Source organism: Colletes gigas, unplaced genomic scaffold (genome assembly GCF_013123115.1).
Source record: "Colletes gigas isolate AHSC1104 unplaced genomic scaffold, ASM1312311v1 Colletes_gigas_Sc00006, whole genome shotgun sequence".
Classification (NCBI taxonomy): Eukaryota; Metazoa; Arthropoda; class Insecta; order Hymenoptera; family Colletidae; genus Colletes; species Colletes gigas.
Window position 1 is genome coordinate 5,466,116 of NW_025106635.1, and position 16,446 is coordinate 5,482,561.

The following is a 16,446-nucleotide window of genomic DNA, read 5'->3' on the forward strand; positions in this document are numbered from 1 at the left end:
TGAAGGCAGGAGAGGGTCGAATGGGGAGGTCGAGTGGGGGTGGGAGGGAAGGTGGGGGAAGAATCCGGCATGGTTAGCACAGACGGAAAGAGCAGCAACGGTGGTGGGGATAGCACCGAGGGAGCGACGGGGAAGGTGGATGGTGGGGGGCAATAAACACGCCGGCGCCTCAGTATCGTCGCGTCCATCGAGGGAGTCGGTTCGTGACGATTTCGCGTCCTCCTCCCGCCGCGGAACAAAAGCTCCAATTCGGTCGGTTCGTTTGATTCACGCGAAAACTTGAATCGAAGAGCGGTCGTGCGCGGCACGTCGCGTCATCCGTTCTCGGCCCGGAATCGTGCGCCTCTTCGCGTCCAAAAGATGCTCCGTTCCATCGACGATCAGGGCTAGCCTTGCCCTTGACGGAAACTTTTTGGAGTGATCGACTGTCGGCAGTGCGCGGCGCCGCGCACGACGTTTCGCCAGCTGGTGCCGGAATCGCGTCCGCGTGTGTTTGTGTTCGACGTTTTTTCCTTGTTTTTTCCCCCTCCGCGCGTTCTCGCCAGCCGACGCCGTAACAAAAGAAGACCTTATTTCCTTATACTTTCGTGCTGAGTTTCCGTCGTTGAGTTCTGTTTGGTGCTTATGGTGAATACGTCGGGGACGATAGCTCGAGGGAACAAAGGGACAGACCAGCGACATCGTCGCGTATCGATCGAGAGCGGAGCTGCGGTTGACGTAAGTCGATGAATTTTGTCCTTTGCGAGTAATGATCGAAACTGCGGGGTACGCGCTCTCGCGGACGCATCGGCGAACGCGTCCCTCGTCTCATCGGAACCGTATTATTTTACGTAAGTCACGTAGCCCTACGCGGTGAACTGGTTTGCTTCTCTCCCTCGCGCGCGTTTCTTCCTGCGCCTCGGACCGCTTGAAATAGTCCGGGGAGAAGTTCACTGCCTTCTGCCGATTGTGTCATCGAGGTTACAGACGACACGCGATCCTACGATCGAAAGACGCGCGATTGTCTCATCGCCAAGCGTGTTACATACGTTCAATTTTCTACGCGTTCTTCTCGCGACGTCCGGGTGTTGTTTCACGTGGCTCGCGATAGGTTACGCGATAAGCCACGGCTTCGGAGCTGTTCTCATGCTTTTGTTCGACTTTCCGTCGTCGATCCGTATCGCCGATGCAAACGATGCACGATCATTTAGGCGCGATTCGCGGCGAAACGGAGCAACCGACGCGAGACGCTCGAAAAATGAAATATTTCTGGAAAAAGAACAAAACCGTTGCTTAGGCAAATGTTGGTCCCCGCGTCGAATATAGAATGCTCTCCGCGTTTCCCTCCGACCAGATGGTCTATTCACATAACACTCCATTCAACTCCGTCACAAACGGCCTCCATGTTCCCACCGACTTCTTCCATTAAACTTTCGAAAATTTTCTGAAAGTTTACCCTCTTAATGGAAACTTTAATAACTTCGCGGGAGGGAGCGCCTTTTCAACCGTTCGATTCTTTTGTGACCGAGGCATTTTTATCTCTCGGCGGTCCCCTCGCCTCGAAAATGGTTACGATTCCGTTTCGAACGGAAATGGACTTTGCCGATTCCACGAAATCGCCACGGCGGTAGATTCGCGGAAGAGGTTGCGGGACTCGCTTTGTTTACGCGAAGCGCAACGACTGATAAGAGTTTGGCAAAAACACAACGGATGAAATTGGTTCTTGGTAACGGTTAACGACGCAGCTCGCGATCGATCTCGGCGGCACAGCGATACGATACGCCGTGACGTACCGATCGTAACTCGAATTTATCGTCAACTAATTAACCATTCGTTTGCACGGTCGAGCGCGTTTCTCGTTTCAATTCGACGAGCTTGGAATTATCTTAAACGTTGAGTGCTCGAATTACCGACGGATATTCGTTGCAATTAAAAATGTTCACGGGAATATATCGACCATAAAAGCATCAGTCGCCTTAACCGAGTGTTAATGAAACTAGGGAAACGTTGAGCGTTCTAATTAACATTTCCTCCGAGTGCCCTCGACCCGTTTGCTAAACGTATTTCATTTATTGCGATTAAACGGTTTGCTGTATAAATTAACAGAAATAAATCGAAGAAAATTTGGAGCGAATACCCGCGTAAATCTGGAAAATTGTGCAAAAGAAGGTAGTTTGGTCGTCTTGTTGCATTTCTGCGTAACATCACGGCGAAGGTATTAAGATGTTTCTCATCGAAACGCCTCTGCCGCGTACGCTCCGTTAAATACTTTCAGAAACTCGCAGCTCGCAAGGCTGCGTATCGCGTTCTTGGTAAGTGCACCGCGCTTGCAAATGAAGTTCCGCCACTTGGAATAGTTGGACGAAGCTCACATATTCCGTCCAAGACTGACCCATACCCCGGGGTGTAAGCAGAGAGCTGTAAGACAGGTAGTGACGTCATCGACCCAGCTGCTTCGCTTTTGTACCTATCGTATCTGTCGGCGAACAGAATCTCGTGTCTTCTTCCCTCCGGTGTATTTGCATTTGGCTCTCCGTTCAGCCTTAACGTTTAACCCCATTACGCTTGCAGGGACGAGAACCATCGATGTAGCTAGATTTCTCGTACGCCCCGTGTGACACCAGAAATATTATTACTAAACCAATTTTGTTCAACTCTCTTTACGATACAAATAAACATTCTGTGAGAAGAAAAGACTCCACTTTTGGAGCAATTTGACCACCGAACTTTTTTCAAAAAGTCACACGGTAGATTAGGGAGACGCTCCCCTCGAATTAACTGGTACTGGTGTAAACGAAGGATTGCAATTTCTCACCGGGACACGCGCATCCAGGTGTTCCAATTCGCCCATGCAAATATATCCCTGTCCCTGGCCGGTAGCGTCGTTCTCTCTATTTATCTCGTTCTCTGCTCCGGCATCGTACCGAATTCATCATGACACGCTGTAAATGGAAAGATGGTCGCGATGCGTTCGGTGGAAACGCGGCCGACGGTGTGTCCTCGTGGAATTCCCTGGTGGATGGACGACCTCGGGTCCGCGGGGATCCGCACGGCCCGTGCAAGACGGCTGTTTGACGTCATTGACTCACAAAGAGATGATACGAACGGAATGAGTGCTTTTTGAACGAAACCAGGCTTAAAATCTAGGACGCGATGAACTGAAACAGATTCCAGCGTATTAGCCGTTTTTAATCCTTGACGTCAAAATTTGGAGTCGTTTTTAATTGCTTGATCCGAGGGATCCTGATAAAATTGCTCTGTTTTGAAATTAACAAAGATCTCTATTAACATAATCATGTGAAATAATGTATGACAAGTGGGCCTTCGAATGGCCTTGAGTAATCAAACCAGGGAGATCGTTTAAAATTCACGTTGTTATTGCGTATGGAAAATAGTTCAGGTTATTTAAAAGCCACATTGTCATCGTGTCTGGAACATAGTCCAGATCATTTGAAAGTCATATTGTCATTGTGTGTAGAAAATAGTCAAGGCCGTTTGACAATCCCGTTGTCATAGAATCCATTGTCGAAAGATGATTATACGGTATTTATAGCAATCAGGAATTGAAAATTGAAAAGGCGAGAAACTATACTGTGGTAGAACAGTGTCGATAGTATTGTAATTCTCAGTGAGCTGTTGGAATCTGTAGCTAGACTGACATTAAGATGCGTTTAAAGGTTGTAACAGAGAACTTGGAATTTATAGTGACGAAATCTACATAAATAAATCGCAGTACTGTTTCTCTGTTCGTTTAGTTGCCATTGCATCGTGGTGAACTGTTAAAGTTAAAATAGAGAATTATTTGGATCGCAATTAGAAAGCTTTGAAGGCTACCCCTCTAAGGGACATCGATTTTTCATCTGTTAAAAAAAAAAAGTTATGACACTTTCGAGGCGACTAGACACTAGAATGGGTCCTTAAGTGGTTAAAAGAACGTCGCCGAATCGGTAGCGTGAAAGTACCTACTCTGGCAGAAAGTACTCGAGCGGTTGTAAGTACAAAACTGGAGGAAAGTAGTCGGCCGCGGAGCGAACCGGGCATCACAATCTCCGTACACGGGTAATAACTTCATGTAAGCGAGCAGTAGTTTGCATATCGTGCAGTCGCCAAGTATAGCGGCCTCGCATTCACGAGGAATACTTTGCGGGAGGAGCGGGGTCAACGACGCGAGAGACCCGTCTTCTCAAGCCGTTGCGACTCCTATCTACGGACGAAATTTCAGAGAATTCGTTGCATCGGTAAAAACGCAAATATACAGGGTGTGCCTCGGAATCGTAACATCAGGGATTGCATCTGGCGCGAAGACGAGTCGTAATTTTTTGTTCTATTTATGATACTTCAACCGGGAGTACACGAGCTTTGAAAAATCTGCTGCGTGAAAACTGTTTACTAACGAAAAGTACTTTCCACCACTTTTTCTTTCGTTGGAGAAAATTGTAAGGTAGGTTATTCGTGCAGTTAGAGGTGGTTTAATAGCAAATTTCACTCTTCTCCTTGCATTTACCTCGTTCTGCTACAGTTCTCCCAAGTGCAAGGACTTTTTAAAACTGCTCTCTTGTTTCCTGAAGAAAGAGTTGTTGACCCATCCGATCTCTTCTCTTCTTGAGAATGTTTAAATCTGTTTTAAGCTTTCCTCTTTCGATCAACGGAGCCACGAAAAGGGCCGGTCCAAGGAATTCCCGAAGCGTAAACGGGGAACAACGGGAGCCCTCTTTGGGTCGGCTGGCCATCGCTTGGAATGTTTTTCCACACATTCCGGGGTAGTTTGGCGAACGGGGGGGTTTCGAATTTAATATTGACACTCGCGGAGATGCGAGCTTCGTCTCGTAGAATATCTGCGAGCGCGCGATCGGTGCAACTGCAATCGAGACCAAGGAAAGTGCCAACCGTTTCGACGAGCAAATACATATGTTCCTTCGCGTTCTCTCGTATCTCTCGGTCTCTTTCACGCACGAGTCTCTCGGATGCATTTCCCGACGGAATCGCTGTATCGATGTACGACGTCGCTCTCGTACATCCACAGGCGTGTGTTTGGGCACGGTTTAATTGATTCCCCAGCCTTCGCTCGACGAATATGCTTTATGCCGTTGCGCCACGGGTCTCGGATGTTCCGTGCACGTCTGATTTTAATCAGTGCAGCCAAATATTACCGAGACTGGCTAACGTGTCATATTATTTATAGCGGATTTTATGCACAGTACTTTCGTGATAGCTTCCCTCATCCATACCATATGGCTTGACGCGAGAGAAAATATATTCGTTCTTCCTATTTTCCACCGTAAAGAACTTTTAATTTAAACCGAATCCTTTTCAAGTATCGATTTCCATTTTTATTCCAAAGTTATCGAATACAATATTTAAAATTTACTGGCTCGTGAATAGTATCGAATACTAATTCTTCACCAGGCTTTTCCACACGGTAATTGCGCCACGCGCGATCGGTAGAAACGTGCATAAACATCGTCCTCGCAGTTTAATTGATTTCCCGCATTGTCAGGCGTATCCTGCGTGCGTTTAATTCCAATAGGATGCGTCGAAAAGCACTGGAGACGTCAGTCAAACATTTCTTCGCTCGTAGTTCCACGGACTTTCACAGATTTCCTGGGAACCGTTCTCCTTCCGAAGTAACGTTCCCCGAAGCGGAACAGAAGAAGCATAAAAGAGATTCCGTTGTCGTAAAACTTTTATCGCGACGAATGCCGTTTATTCTTGTTCACAATAAGGGGAAGTTCGGCTGCAAATTTTGCGGCGTAAAATATACGAGTACCTTTCATTCCATTTGTTCTGTTTCTTCTTCTTCGAGAAAGAAAAGGAGGCTCCGGTTCGAAGAAATTTGGAGCTCCCGCGGTTGTACGTTCCCCTCGTACGATGATATTTTATATCTTGAAATTATTTTGGCAAGGAGATCTTCTCACGCGATTTCGAACTAGGAATTCCGTTCCACCTTGTATATTTTTTAAAACTCGATTCGAACGTAAAAATGAAGGTACCAGACGGGACCATTCTCGGCGAACGAGTTTCACAACTTGGGGAATTTTCTTTTACCCCGCACACATGCTGGGCACGATCGATTTTTTACTTTTACTCGTGGATCTGCTTTGTGCGTCTGTCAAGCGCAACTCGCGGTTGACGAACGTCAGGAACACTTCCGGGAACGATCGAGAGATGCGGGACGATTGATTCCGTCTAGTAAATAGGAAAAACCATTATCCGCTGGACTATCTAGTGGGCGGTTCTTTCTCTAGTTAACGTAGCGTGAACTCTAGCGTGAACAATGACCGGGAGTTTCGATGCTTTGTAAAATCCATTATTTCAACGATTTTTTATTAATGTTACAGTCGTAGGTGCATCGATAAAACAGCAAAGTAATTTGTAGAAAATAGGTGGATCGTAAGAATTTGTATCAACATCGTGTACTTTGTTTAAAATCAACGTTAAATCCAGGATTACAGAAAGTTTGATCATAATTCTGTAAACTTCGCGAAACGTTGCTTTTAATTGTGTCATAAACCTGCGGCGATGACTTTTCTCGCTTTTGCAACTATCTCCCTCATTAAAATAATACCGGAAGACATCTTCCATTGGCTCATGGGCTCGATGTAAACGACCTAAGCTTCTGAAATGGTTCAATTTAATGACGAACGAGTAGCTGTTTTCGTGAAGTTGTGTCGTTCAAAATATTTCCTAGATTTCTTGTCTTCGAAGATACGATCTTAATGTTAAAGGTTAAAAAAAATTAATTGTACGTAGCTCAAGCGTTAAATTCAAAGAAAAGATCAAATTAACGAATCTCGGATCTAATGATTGTCGTTTTGATACTTAGGTTCGTAATATGAGCGATAGCGAGGTTAAAAAAAAACAAGAGATAAAGATTCGGCCCTCGTTGATCACTCTCCCTCTGATAAAACCGATCTGTTGCAGTTACTTAACCTCTTAATTGCCATTAACCCAACTCCATGAGCTATTGACCTAAAAAACTTGAAAAGGTTGAGGCCCTCTTGTTAAATAATAATAAATGGAACAACTTTAGTGTTTTGTTACTGTTAAGCATTAAAAATGAAAACAAAGAAAATCTTTTCATTTTTTTACATAGAATTTCTTTTTACCTGGACTTTTACAAAGAAATTCGTCAGAATTTTTGTACTTTCGTTATGAAACGGTCTACGGAATGGCGGCTGTATAGCACACAGTGTATATCTTTACGGATCCTCTGTCGCGAGAAATTATGAGCCATCCTATTTTGTTTTTCTTGGATTTTCTCTTATATATTACCCAGTAACTTACGGTTTATTCGAGATAGTTCTTCTTTCGCTGAGGCGTTCTCTTTGTTTACGTGAAAAATGTGTGCTGGCGGTCATGGTTAGGATTTTACAAATGATTTAGCACTATAGCATCCATAAGTCACTGCAACTTAATATTTTGCATCTACTACTCTTTCGTTTTAAATAAAAAACACAATTTTCGTTACACTTAATTGAAATATATAGAATATCGTAAATAAAATATCTTGAATACAAGTACAATTCAAAATAGAACGACGAATATTAAAACATTCGAGTATTTGAATAGTATTCGGATTCCATGTATATTCGTGAAATATTTTCAATCATCGGATCGACGAGTCGCGATTCCGTCATCGATACTATGAGGATTTATTTGACCGTCGATAACGCTGTGATTGCGAGATTGTGTTTTTTTTTTTTTGCGCAACAAATGTCCCGACGATTTGCCAAGCACAATTTTATCGACGTTCGAATCGCGTGGAACGATGTTAAGCCGCGTTTCCATACGCAGAACGTTCAGCACAGAAACCACTCGATGCACTTCGAGCAGATCGCTTTTCAAACGCGTGCCAAAGACGTTTTACGTTGCATGGCTCGTGTTTCCCAAGTGGAAATGTGGTGTTAAGTTATAGGTTTAATCGTGCGATGAATGTGATTGTTGATTGATTTTTTCTAGTAAAAAATTTGCATTATTCCCAGGGTACGATTAAGAGTTTCAAAACTCCAGACAAGTCTGTAGTCTCTCAGATGTAAAATCATTTTAATTTGATTTCAACCTTCCATATGGGATAAGAAAATTAATTAGAGTAATGATTTAGTTGGCAATATTTGCTCGTGAAAGATTAGGACGTTATAAATATAATACTATGTATCTATAGAGTCGATGACTATTCATGTAGCATTACGTCTTTCCCTAGTCTAATTAAGGATGTTGTTAATTTCCTATATTTTTTTTATCAGTAAACCTCGACATTTATTTACGTTTTCTCGTTTGACAAAATTGAAAACCTTTATCGTCGCGTACTAACTTCCCACTTAATCTTTGATCTCATTATGAAACTGTATTGGAGATGGTTACGAGCAATCCGCGTAGCATTAAGTCCTCTTATTTGATATACAGTCGTTGATGTAGTGTGCACGGTTTCTCTGTCCATAAAGATGGTAATCCTTAACGACGTACTATTACAGGAGTCGTTAACATAATATATCTTTTCACTGCGAAGGTTGGCAGCACGTCGTTGAATTTTGCCATTCTGTACAGCTGTATAATTCTACGTCTCAAAAGTTGGCCAACGCAGTACTCTCTGCTCTCTGCTTTCTCCAAAATGTTTTTCACATATACTGTCTGTCTTTAAAAGAGTTGTCCACCTAGTACTATGTCATCCTATTCAAAAGATTGCTTATTTCTTGCATACAAAAAAGGTTAATACCTGATTACATGATATGTACATTTTACTATATTTTTATAGAAATTATCTAATCGCGTTAAAGCTCTTCGACAGTTCTTTACCATTGCATGCACTTGTAAAGGAAAATTTGAGAGCCGTACATTGTAAGGAATGGCAATTATTTATCATAGAAACTGATATTTGGTAAAAGTACGGACGAATCGGGGTGTAGCTGTTATTTTAAAAACTGAAAGTCATTATTAGATCCCGTAAGCGATGTTGACACTAGTCCCGTTATCGTTGCCACCATTGCCGCGCAGAAATCGAGCTAGGTGCACTCTACACGCCTCTGTGTACAATTCACACGTGGATCCGGAACTGTGTGTGCACACGACAAAGGTTTACCTTCATTATCCATTACCAAGCCAGTCGAGTTCCGGGTGTCGATCGATCGATGGTCGATCTTGATCGTCAATATTTTCTCGGGACTGATTGAAAAATTCTGCGATGCTTTTACACCCGCTCAAGTTTCTTTTTAAAGATCAGTTCCTCGAATTTTCCACTGGTTCTTATCAGAATTTTCAGTTTGCTTATAGTCTCAATCTCTACCCAGATCTAATCGCGCTTGAAGTTACAGTCACTTCATGGTAAATATTTCAAATAAAAAATTGTTTCTAATTCCGTCTCGATCTTCGACGGTTCTTTTTCCGCGAAGATTTAAATAGAGGGGAAAAGATTGCTTCCGTAGCAAACTAACGATCGATTGGATTCGGACTCCGGCGATCACGATCCATCGCGTTCGTCTTGGAACGAGACAAGCAAAAGTTTAGCTCGAAGAGGCAATTGCAGCTTCCAGGTTCCATCGACTTTTCCTTTGGCAATCCAGGATGGATAGAGAGGAGAGTAGAATATCATCGGTAACGAGTGGGAGTCCCCGTCTGGTACGGACTCAAAGCTTTCGACGCTTTAGGCGTCTTCGGGGTGCATTATGCGCTCCCAAGGAACGGCGGCCAACGCTCGGGCCTCGACACTCTACATTTAAACGGGCCGCATCGACACAATAGGCTTTATGCTAGCAATCAGTATTCTACTTCCGTGACTAGACATCTAGGCGCTTCGTGTATCGATTCGCTTCCTTCAATGTCAATAACCTGTGCCTCGCTCGCTCGATGACTGACGTATCGCGAACGCGTGCTGTGCTCTACGAACCGATCGTAGATTCCACGGAACAAGATTCTTTTCGCCAAAGAAATCGTGTGACGTGATCGAGAACGAATCCCAAATAGTTTAAATCGCAGATAAATACAGTGTCGAACAAATACTCTCCAACGCGAACGATTTTCTTGGCCTTTGTTCTCTTTATCCTTTTACGAACTTCCTATCTCGTGAAACTTTATTAATTGGACGTTGATCGAAGAATACGTGTTACTAAGATTGAGGATCGAAAGGGATAATTAATTTTTATTAATAGTCGAGAACTATTACACGAGAACTTCAATTTATATTTCGTAAATTTAGCTCGAACCAGAACTTTCATTTTCAATAACTTTTATTTATCCGTTCTCATCAAAACTTATAATGCGATAACTTTTATTATGAAAGTTTCGTTTCCACTGTTTCGACTCCGTCCGATACTCCATTCTGGTTGCATAACCGTAAAAATAACAATAATAATAATCATCGGCTCGGAAATAAAACCCCTGAACCGCACTGTTTTCGTTTCATACTTTTTGCCGTGCTCGGAGCACCGATGGAGTTTTGATAAAGGGAACTCTGTGACGTAATCTGTAACTCTTCGTTTTTCGGTGTTCGGAAAAAACCAACGAAACTCGACCGTGAAATTTATACCTTTAACAATACGCGATCGCGGTATATATATTTTCATCCGACGTTTGGACAATTCAGGAGTCGTTTCTCGTCTTTCGGAAAAATATATCGACAAACAGCGACGCGATAAATAGGTTTTGAACGGTGTTTGTTTTGCCCGGTGGATGCGGTGAAACTGAAAATTGTTTGACTACGCGTTTAAATAACTGGTACTCGCGGACTCGCGACTAGCAGCTGGCAAATAAAGCGTCTTTGATGGATATTTACAGACGCGTTAGTGCACGGAGTTAAAAAGTCGTCACGCATTCTCTGACGTTTGGTACTTCGCGTGCGCGCGGTAAACAGCGTTCTTGAAAAGCTTTGTTACTTTTGAGCACTGTCGCGCTCGCGCTAGTCAAAGATAGAAAGCTCGGCAAAGAATGTTTAATGCGCAAAATGGAGCACATCGGTACACGCTACGAAACACCTTCCTACAAACCCGTTGAATATACAGGGTGTTTCCTCGAACGCGAATAGAATTTCAAAGACTTTTACGTTTCCACAATACGTGCTTCTTTTTTTTAATTTCACCTGACACCTGTTATTCTCTGTATAAAAATAAATGTGCTCGGTACAGAGAAATTGTAAGAACTCTAGAATGAATCCTTCGGGCGAATTCGGAGCGTCGAAAGTAGGATGTACGATTCTTCGATCGAACGTTTCAGAATCGCGTCGCGACCAGCAAAGATACATCCGCATTACAGTCTGTGGCACTACGCCAGTTTATTATTGATTCCCTCTTCTTCGTCCCGTCGTTTTGCACTAGTTCACCGAGAGTTCTTCCACTGCTTTTATACCCCCATGGATGCTCTTAAATATTTCACTATTGAAAGTCGCAGAAAAAGCACTGTCGCTGTTCGGTGTTCTTAGAAATTCGATTATTTTCGCTACAAAAACGTGACAGTGTTTCTACAAAATCCTTTTGTATCGTTCAGGGGCAACAGAGATCTACGAATTCGTACTTCCAGCGGGAGGAACGTGTTTGAAATCCTCTCAGGATCTGAAAATCTCGTTTAATTTTCATTGTCCCTGGGGATCATTGAAATCGGGAATAATGACTGGAGGAAACTCGAAAACGCGAGCACGGCGTTCTTGGTGAAAATTCTAACGGCGATTCAATGGCTCGGCTCGATTGGTTATGAAATCACCGATAGGGGCTCCGTTTCAGCGGAGCGTTAATTGAAAACAAGCGGTCCGCGATTAGTCGGAATCGTAAACGACGAAGGCCGACGATTGTGCGCGACTTTTCTCTCCGTCGAGACGATTGATGGCATTGAAACGATAAAATTCGCCCCGATAAAATGCACAGGCGAGAACCGCTTTGGAATACGTGAACACTGGACGCTCGCGATCGACAGAGAGAGAAGGAGAGCGAGAAAGAGCGAGATGGATTAATTAGAGAGCATTTGTATTCCGTCGAAGGCCTAACCGCGAGCGAATCGTCATTCTTGCGCGATTCGTAGGACTTTGAGACTTTCTCTCGAGGTCATCTCCGTGCGTATCTCCGGGAATGTGTTGCACGTTTCGCACAAAGAGGAGCTTATCCGAGGTCTCGAGCTTGTCGTTCGCTCAACCCGTCCGTGACGTCATCGTAATTACTGAAATTACGTTGCTTCGTCGAGGAATTCCATCTCGGAGCTAGTTCGGTCGTTGGAACAGAGTGGCTGGATGAACCTTGCGGGGAGAAAAAGAGAATTGGACGCGGAGGATTCTGGACTCGAAACAAAAGGACTCTTCTACGCTCGCTCTTCGACGAGTGTTCAAAGTCTACCCGCTGTATTAATTCGGGTCTACCGTAGAACGCTGATTATCCGAACCAATACAGCCTTTGTACTCCAAATTCGTACTTCTTTTTTAAAATCAAATTCATCCCTTTGTTTCAAAGTACGGTAGGACTTCATTTATCCGAACTTCTTTTATTCGTTTCTCTGATTATGGATTAAATCCCAGATTTTATCCTTCCATTCTTTAAATATTAAACATTTACAGTACGAATGTATTACAAATTCACTAAGAAAAATATTTAAATATTTATAGTTGACTAACCAGCCAGTTTGCGCTGAGAGATAGACTATTGGGGGTGGTGAAACGGGAGGGGCAAGTGGCCAATTGATTTCAACGGCACTGTAACACGCTCCGCACTCTGTCATCGCGTTTGTTTCACAAAGGGAAAGCGTAATTCTATCCCGCAGACGGCGGAATTCGCTGTAATGGGATCGAATCGATTCCCTCCGGTGAATTTTACGAATTTTTACTGCACTTTATTACAAGACCGAAACATGTATTCCGCGGGATCGATGGGAGACGATACGAGGGGGGTTACAGGAGCGTTTTCATGAAATTTGACCGAGTCGTCGTGAAAATTCCAACGGTGCGTTCGTTACGCGTAACCCGAAAACGAAAGAGCCCCCTTTCTTCCCTCCGTGCGTAGGAACGTTGCCAATTTGCACGTGCAAATTCATTTTGTCGCGTGGGGCTCGAACGTTGAATTGCTTGTCTGCTTGTGCTCGCAGTGACACGAAAAGAAAGAAAAAAAAACGAATTAAAAGAGGAAACAAACAATCGTGCAAATAATGTCGAGTGTGACGGGTTTTCGAAAATGCTCCGACATTGAATTTTTCTCCTCGAACGCCCCAGTCCTCGCTTACCAATTCTGTTAGCTTTTTCTTTTTATTGTTTGTAGAAATTGTCCATCGGTCGCGTCGTAAAATTTCCAGCCACCGACAAATTGAAAATTTTACACCGCGTACGTTTTATCCGGCGCGTGCGATCGTTGTTAGCGGATCGACGTATCGTTGCTTTATTCGTCGCGGAATCGGGCCCGAACGACGCTGTAAATTATTATTACGCTCGATGGGAGGGGACGCGACGAGCGCAATTTTTGGCGACGATGTTGTTACAGCCTGCTGTGGACTTTTTTGTTTTTGTTTTTGCGCATATTTTGCACCGGACGCGCACGATGAAATTTATTTCCCTGCGAATTGGAATTTTATGGACGCGCGCGGCAATATAACGACGAAATTTTCCAGAAATTGTTTGCTCTTCGAGATGAATATTTCGCTTGTCCCATTCGAGATTAGATCGAGAGTTTGCATCGCAAAGATTATAATTCATTATTATTGCAGTTTTCGTTTACAAAGGAATGCTAACTACAAACAGAATGTTTAAACCTTATTGCCAATAAATATGGATCGTTAAATCTTCTGTAGAAAATTCGAGGAGAACCTTGCAAATATGCCAATTCTACTTTATTTATTTTTATGCTTTGCGTTAAGAAACCACGCATGAAGAGTTTAAGTTGGAGTCATTTAAATCGAACAAAAATTGCTTAAAAATCTAATCTGCAATATAGAATCTAGCTTCGATTTCTCCATGTTTCGAAAGTCGAAAGTTGAAATTAATATAGAGTTAAAGAAACGTTTAGTTTTTCGCAGCTAATAAATTCTAAAAAAATTCAACGCCGTCATGAAACTGACGAGATATTACTGTTGGGAGACTTTTGTAGTCTCGTTTGGAACTCTGTCCGATAATATATTTGGCCTCATCAAGATTCTCGCGTCCGCGAAGAAAGCTAAACTGCGCGAATTAATTAACCGGGAGAATTTCTCGAGGCGGCCGCGGCGGTTGGCACAGATAACAAGGCGACGTAAATTGTTATAAAAATTCTTTAACGAGGAACATTTCTCACGTCGACGACGCGGCCTGAAAATTTAACGCAACTCGCGTTTCCGAAGTTGTTATCGCGGCCTCCGTCGCGTCGATTTCGCGTAATTTTCCTTTCGCGTCGCGTGGGTCACCGTTAGCAACCGACGCGAAATTTAATTGCGATCAAATTTCTCCGCGATTAAAATTTATTACATTTTTCTCACGATGCCGGAGCCTCCGCTGTTTATTAATCGCGCACAACGTCGTTCTTTACCAGGCAAAATAAAATGAAACAGTAACATAGTTTACGTAAACAGTCGAGTGTTTAAAACTTCGATCAGTGATTCGTGAATAATTTAGCCCTCGCTTCGTGCAAAGGGTTAAATAATTCGAACGATAGCGGGCCCAGTTCGAAGGTCGACGACGCCATGCGTTTCGGGGCGGCATCGAACCACCGTATCGACGCGCGACGTCCGTGACGTCGTTCCGACTCGACTTCGAACTTTCCGACCGTGAAAAGCGACGGTCGCGGCGGCGGAAATCCGGGAAACCGAAATTTTAAGCTCGACCTTTGACCGAGAGTTCCTTTCGCGGACCCTGCGATTAACCCAGTTTTCGACTTTTGACTCGATTCTCTCGCATCCTCGGAAAGTGAATTAGTTCGGCTCGCAGCGATTTCCCGCTCGCCAAGGACCGGTCTGCAAATATTTGCATCACGACGACTACGTTAATTCGCTCGCACGGGAATCAAGTATAATTGAATCGTTACTATTTTCAAGGACCCGTAGCAAAGTTTATTCGCGAATAACGGGTAGAAATTTTCGACTCGTAAAGTAACTTTACGTTTTATTTGTAAATTAGAATCCATCGAGGGATTTAATAGAAAGCTAGCTTTCGTGCGGAGAATTGATCGTTGAAGCGGTTCCCACATGTTACGGAGCATCCTATATAATTATAAGGTCGTTTTTTTGCCAGTTTCAGCCTTGGAACGTACGCGTTTTAAACAAACATTCGATTCGGGCACGAGATTGAAACAGGTCGACCAATCCTGCTGCGTCTGCGGTTTGAAACGCGGAAGCGTAAGCTCCGTGTGTAATTTGCACATTTGCAGTGGTGGCGTGACCTAGGGTTATCGGTGACGACATTAAATTATTTACAGCGAACGTAGGTGTCGGCAAACCTAGTTCAACTTATACTCTGGTCTTCTTTTCACGTCGAAAGGCATAGAATCGTGTACAGGGTGGTCCGTTTATCGTGGTAGAGGATGATTCCTTGCAAAAGTAATTATTTTCCAAGTTTAATCACTGGGATGATCAAATACCTTTTTGGTCGAAATAATTATGCTCAAGATTATGATAGAAATAACGTTAAGTAACCGAGGTTAATAAGCTAAGATTATGTCGGAGAAAAATGTCTGAATGGAATTTGCTGGTGATTAATTCTGAAAAGTCTGGGAGAGGAGCATAAAACGATTATCGTTGGTTAATTTCGCGCGGTAGTTTTGCACCGTTGGTACAAACCATAGGCGAAACAGTTTGGCCCGATCGATAGAATCGGAAAATCCATTCAGTCGGCCAATTAACGTTTAATTACAGGTTCTGGCCCACGGACTCCGGTACACTCGGCGCGAGGATTCGAGGATTTAGGACACGAGGTCGGATAATTCTGGTGGCCCGCGGAAAAGATGATTAACCCAGTTTCAAGAAAAGTAAGTTTTACCGGGTTAATAGCTTCCGGGCTGATAAGGGGACTGGGAGAGCACGTATTAATTCTACGACAGATTGGGATGATTAACCGTTAGCCCTGTCGCGCGATGGAACTTCTTGTTCGCCGCCTCTTCTCCCTTAATTCCTTGCAATTTTTGTGGCTGGAACGGCTGGCGGACGTGACAAATTCTCTGTCACCGATATTCTGACGTTAGATCGGACCCAATTTTTTGGAAAGTGACTCGGAGGAACGTTCGTGACCGTTTCAAAAACCTAAACCTACGTCGTGACAATTTCCAAGGGCCGTTTTTGACGCGTTTGACAGAAATGGCGTTAAAAATGTTTTCCTGTTTCGTACCGGGTAGGAGATAAACGCGTAGACTGGAACCGTGGAAACACGCAGAGGTCCGTTTATCGTGTTTCTCGTCGAAGCGAGTGCAACCGCAGCCGATAATAACGCGAAGCCGCGATAAAGCGACACGAAGCCACGGACGATTTCTTTCCGTCGCCGGCGACGTGGACATCTGCGGACTCGCGAGGTGTTAATTAGTGCTAATTAATTCGAGCGAATGCTAATCG

General features: G+C 43.7%; 1 protein-coding gene across 1 annotated transcript in view; it reads left to right on the top strand.

Annotated features, from left to right (window-relative positions):
• Positions 1-201: 201 nt before the first annotated feature.
• The window catches only part of LOC122395814 (ankyrin repeat domain-containing protein 50), a 126,977-nt gene continuing 110,732 nt past the window's right edge, over positions 202-16,446 (top strand). Inside the window, exons 1-2 of the mRNA XM_043393692.1 lie at positions 202-717; positions 15,757-15,869. The gene's annotated coding sequence lies outside the window, so the exon portion shown is untranslated. The remainder of the gene's footprint in view (positions 718-15,756; positions 15,870-16,446) is intronic.